We start from the raw sequence: 6109 nt of genomic DNA on the forward strand, positions 1-6109 counted from the left end.
TCAGAAGTGGTTTAAGTAAGAATTTGAGTTTTTAGGTAAGTATTACAGTGATTATACTGTTAAGAATTCCTTATAAAAATATGAATTATTTAATTTAGTATATAAATTAATTATTTGCATTAAGTATCTATTTTAATTTATTTCATTTTAATTAAATTCGCAAGGGGTTAGTGTTTAATATCTGATAAAAAATAAACTAATTCATAGAAGTTTAATATTGCCATTTTAAAAGTGTTTTGAGTATTTGCACGCTGTGTTTTGTAAGATTTGCTTTTAAAATATTATTATCTTTTTAACTAACTAATTATATGCTTAGCTCTATTCTATATTGAAAACAGGGGTTCCCGCACCCCCAGGTAATACGTGATTGCATTTCAGGGGGTGCGACAAAGAAGTAAAGTATGTACTGTATGCATAATAGGAATGTAATTTCAGGGCTTTTGGCCAGGTTACTTTAAAAGTGTTTATGTGTGTCCAGAATTATAAGAATTTAAGGCAGACCACAGAAGTCGTTAAATTAGATGTTCTGCTACAATATCTCTGATATGACCAGTGACATGTTTGTAGAATGGGAAGCTTGTTAAAATGCTAGCACTGGCCCACCTCCCTTTTTCTTTTGTGGAAGGTAAAGGATTTTTAGAATTTGTGGCAGCCATCTGCCTGAAATGGAAGGTTCCGAGCCGGACCTATTTTGCCAGAGTTGCTGTTCAAGTGCTCCATCATGATATGCTGCAATTGATTGGACAAGCTTTGCAGCAGAGTGCTGTACACACTATCCACCTAATGACTGACATGGACCAGTTGTCAAGCGACTGATTCCATGTGTATTACTACACACGGGATCTCTTTGTGGGGGTTAGGCAACAGCCATCGGCAGGCCTCAGAGCTGAAGAAGATTTAAGGGTGTTTAACGGCATGCAACAGTAGCAATGTTCGACATGGATGAATCCCATACAAAAGCAAGCATCTTGGAAGACTTTAACAGCAAGGAGTTTGAATGGCTGCAAACCAGATGGCTTAGAATTGGAATTTGTTGCCAAAGACTATGGCAGTAATATAGTCAAGGCCATGGCAGATGATGGATAATTCAGGGTCCTGTGTTTGGCGCATTGCTTCTAACTGATTGTGCAGGACTTTCCAAAAATGAAGGCATAGTCAGCAACATACTGGTCACCCGCAGAAGAATCTGCACTTCATTCATTCTTTTAAAGCCCAGAAGCAGTTGAGGATCTTTCAGTGTGATGATAGAGTACCAGTTAAAGCCCACATACAGGAGGTGCCAATATGTTGGAACCCGACCTACTACATGTTGCAACATCTGTTTGAGTAGTATATACTAGTAGAAATGTGCCCCTTTGTGTCTGTTCACCCCACTTTGTGCTCCAAATGCTGATGGTTATGACTCTGATAGTGCAGTGGAGTGTGTTGCCCAGACCCCAGTGCTTGTGCTTTCTCCCAAAACTGTTATGTTCGACTTAGTAATTCAAATTGGCAAAGGTGTTACCACCTTATATGTCCCTAGTATTTGGTACCAGGGGTACCCAGAGCATAGGTGGTAAAGGGGTCCCCAGGGCTAGATAATGGTTTTGTGCCACCATGGGAGACCCAAGCAAACTACTTTGTGCCACCATTGGAGACTCACGCAAACTACTGACAGCAGAAGCAGTGCAAACTGCCCCAACTCGACTGTGCCCTCATCTTATGTGGCACAGTCGAATGCACTGTCTTTAACATGTGTGTTGGAAGGCGGACCTCGGGGGAGCCATAGAGACCACCCAGAGGGGCCCCCACACTGCACGAAGTAGCCGAGCGCTGCTGAGAAGCCTCCTAGGAGAGGTCCTTCTCCTATAACGTACTAGCACAGTAACACCACCACACAGGACTCGAGGATGTTTATCAAGACGAGCAGTTCTTTATCAGCATCTAAGAAGTTACGGTTATCGATATGTACAAGGGGGGATCGAGGGATCCACAAGAGTCTCAAAGTCTTGGGTAGGGACGGGGTAGCGGGACAGTCTTTAGTAGCAGCTTGGTACGAGAGTACCTTGGGCCCAGTTCTTGATCCTCAAGCTGGAGGGACTCCGGATCTCGGAGTGGTCGAGCCGCGACGGCGTCAGCAGGGCTCTGGCGATCAGTTCGTGGAGTTCGAGCCGCGACCAAGTCAGCAGGGCTCTTAAGGTGTTTTAGTCAGCTCGAGCCGCGACGACGTCAGCAGGGCTCCGAGGGAGGTTTCAGCGAGGTTGGGCCGCGACAGCGTCAGCAGGGCCCCGATGTTCCGTGAGGTTCCTTGTCTCAATAAGGTGGAGCCGCGACGCAGTCAGCAGGGCTCGTGGTATAGTCTCAAGCAAGAGTTCTTCTCCGTAGGGTCAGCCGCGATTCCATCAGCAGGGCTCTTGACTCCGGGATACAACTACTGTCCCATTGCGGGGTTGCCCCAGATATAGGTCTGGAGCCCTTTGATGTCCGGACCCTTGCGCTTGGGGGGGGGCAGAGAGGCCGGGCTGGGAGAGGCCAGACGCCCAGCGGGAGAGGCGCCAGGCCCGGGGAGGCCGGAGGACGATCGCACCTAGGTGTTGAGGGACGGTGGGGGTCCCATCGAAATTCTCCTCCTCCGGGAGTGGTGAAGTGGCCATGCGGTGCCCCCTGGCCAGATCTTGGTGCCTCGATGTCGGGGCTTCGCTGGGGCCGAGGCCGGAGGGAGCCGGGCTGCTTGGGCTGGTGCGTGGAGCAAGCATGGGGGGGACCCCGAAGGGATGAGGGGTCCCTGTGCGGCCTGGAAAAGGGGGCTGCGGAGGCGGGTGTAGGAAAACGGGTACAATCCAAAGGGGGCCTCGAAGGGAGGAGGGGTCCCTGGCGGCCTGAAAGGGCGGCCCGTGTAGGCCGGTGCGGGGGACGAGCACAATCCAAGAGGGTTAAGACCACGCCACGAGGCCGGGTCCAACAGGCGTCCCCCCCAGCCGAAGGCAGGGAGAGTCACCCATTTCCTTGGGGGTTCTCCTCGTCGAGGCGGAAGAAGTGGGACAGGCTGTCGGCGTTGGCGTGGTCATTGCCGGGCCGGTGTTCAACAGAGAAGTCCATCCCTTGCAGCAAGATGGACCATCGCAGCAGCTTGGGGTTCTCGCCCCTCATTTGCATTAACCACCGCAAGGGCCGGTGGTTGGTCTGGACCCGGAAGTGGGTGCCAAAGAGATAGAGCCGGAGCTTTTTGAGGGCCCACACTACAGCGAAGGCCTCCCGCTCGATGGTGCTCCACCGCTGCTCCCGGGGCAGCAGCCGTCGGCTGATGAAGGCCACGGGTCTGTCGAGTCCCTCCGAATCTACCTGGGACAGGACGGCCCCAATTCCATATTCGGAGGCGTCCGTCTGCACCACGAACCCCTTGTTGTAGTCAGGGGCCTGTAGCACGGGGGCAGTGCACATCGCCGTTTTGAGAGTCTCGAAGGCCGTCTGGCAGCGGGGGGTCCAGTGTACCTTCTTGGGCTGCTTTTTTGACGTGAGCTCTGTGAGGGGGCCGACAATGCTCCCATAGGGCCCGATTCACAGAACTAACTTAAGACAAAATCCTAAACTTACTACTTATGGTATTCACAGAAGTTAGGATTTTGTCCTAAGTTTGACTTAAGACAAACTTAAGACAGACTTAAGACAAACCTAAGACAAACTTAAGACAAACTTAAGACAGACTTAAGACAGACTTAAGACAGACTTAAGACAGACTTAAGACAGACTTAAGACAGACTTAAGACAAACTTAAGACAGACTTAAGACAAACTTAAGACAAAATCCTAACTTAAGTCTGTCTTAAGTCTGTCTTAAGTCTGTCTTAAGTCTGTCTTAAGTTTGTCTTAAGTCTGTCTTAAGTCTGTCTTAAGTTTGTCTTAAGTTTGTCTTAAGACAAACTTAAGACAAAATCCTAACTTCTGTGAATACCAAAAGTAGTAAGTTTAGGATTTTGTCTTAAGTTAGTTCTGTGAATCGGGCCCATAGTCTCTGATGAATCGCCGGTAGTACCCGGTGAGGCCCAGGAAGGCCCGGACAGCTGTCTGGGTGGTGGGGGGTTCCCACGCCTGGATGGCATCAACTTTCGGTTGGAGGGGAGCCACCTGACCGCTCCCTACTTGATGGCCCAGATAGGTCACCGATCCTTGGCCTATCTGGCATTTGCTGCCCTTGATCGTGAGCCCGGCCCTTTGGAGGGCGGCCAGGACTGCTTTGAGGTGCCCCAGGTGCTCAGCCCAGTGGCTGCTGTATACGGCAATGTCATCTAAATAAGCCGCGCTGAAGGCCTCTAGCCCGGCCAGGACCTTGTTCACTAGTCTCTGGAAGGTGGCCGGGCGTTCTTCATGCCGAAGGGCATCACCCGAAAGTGGTAGTGCCCATCAGGGGTGGAGAAAGCGGATCTCTCTTGGGCACCGGGGGTGAGCTGGATCTGCCAGTACCCGGCGGTGAGGTCAAAAGTGCTCAGGTAGCGGGCTGCTCCTAAGCGGTCGATGAGCTCGTCGGCCCGGGGAAGAGGATGGGCATCGGTCTTGGTAACAGCGTTCAGGGCCCGGTAGTCCACACAAAATCGTACCTCCGGGGGGGTGCCTGGGGCGGCGGCCTTTGGCACCAGGACGACGGGACTGGCCCACGGGCTGTCGGAGGGCTCGATGACCCCGAGGGCCAGCATCTTCGCCACCTCAGCCTGGATGCAGGCCCGCACCTGGTCGGGTACTCTGTAGGCTCTGTGTCGCATGGGGGGACTGTTCCCAATGTCGACGTCGTGGACACACCATGGAGTCACCTCCAGAGTGAGGGAGAAGAGGGCCGAAAAGGGCTGCAACAGTTGCTGACAGTCGTGGTGCTGTTCCGGTGTCAGGGAGGAGGCGAGTCGGACGCCTTCGATGGTCCCGTCGTGGTCGCTGGTCCGCAGGAGGTCGGGTAGGGGCTCGGAGTCGCCTACGCCCCCGTCGTCGGTCGCTAGCAGTAGGCTTAGTTCGGTCCGGGCAAAGAAGGGTTTGAACCGGTTAGCGTGTAGAACCCGGAGGGGGTTCCGGGGAGACTCCATGTCAATCAGGTAGGTGACAGGGCTCTTCTTCTCCACCACCTTGAAGGGCCCGGTCCATTTGTCCTGGAGGGCGCAGGGGTCAACCGGTGACATGACCCAGACTTGCTGGCCCGGCTCAAACTCGATGGTAGAGGCGTTTTGATCGTACCATCTTTTCATGTCCTCTTGGCTGGCCTCGAGGTTGGCTTCGGCCAGGGTTCGGAACCTTCGTGTCTGGTTTTGTAGGGTCAGGAGGTATCTGTAGACGCCGGAGGGGCATCTCGGGGCTTCGTCTCCCAGCCCTCCTTGACCAGGCTGAGGGGTCCTCGGACTGGATGCCCGTACAACAATTCGAAAGGGCTGAACCCCAGGGACTTCTGCGGGACCTCCCGATAGGCAAACAGGAGGCACGGCAGCAGGACATCCCATCTCCGCCGTAGGGGTTCTTCCAGGCCCTTGATCATGCCTTTTAAGGTTCTGTTGAACCGCTCGACCAGTCCGTTCCCCTGAGGGTGGTATGGGGTGGTGAACTTGTACGTGACCCCGCACTGATGCCACAGGGACCGCATGTATTTAGAGATGAAGTTCGTACCTCGGTCGCTCACCACTTCTCGGGGGAACCCTACTCTCGAGAAGATCCCCATTAAGGCCCGGCCCACTACGGGGGCTGTCACAGTTCGAAGCGGGATGGCCTCAGGGTACCTGGTTGCGTGGTCTACGAGGACCAGGATGAAGCGGTGACCCAGGGCGGTCCGGGGGTCCAGGGGTCCTACGATGTCTATTCCGACCCGTTCGAATGGGGTGGTGACTGCTGGGAAGGGCTGGAGAGGGGCTTTGACCCGTCCCCCCGTCCTGCCGCTGGCTTGGCAGGTCTGGCAGGACCGGCAGTGGTTGTCCACGTCCCTCCGCATCTGGGGCCAGTAGAAGTGGGTCACCAGGCGGCTGTAGGTTTTGTCCTGCCCCAGGTGCCCGGCGAGGGGCACATCATGTGCCAGGTTGAGGAGGAACTCCCGGAATCGGAGGGGGACCACCAGCACGCGACTGGCCCCCAGTTCTGCAATCTTCTGCTCGCTGTACAGTAGT

This window comes from Triturus cristatus, chromosome 7 (assembly GCF_964204655.1).
Source record: "Triturus cristatus chromosome 7, aTriCri1.1, whole genome shotgun sequence".
NCBI lineage: Eukaryota > Metazoa > Chordata > Amphibia > Caudata > Salamandridae > Triturus > Triturus cristatus.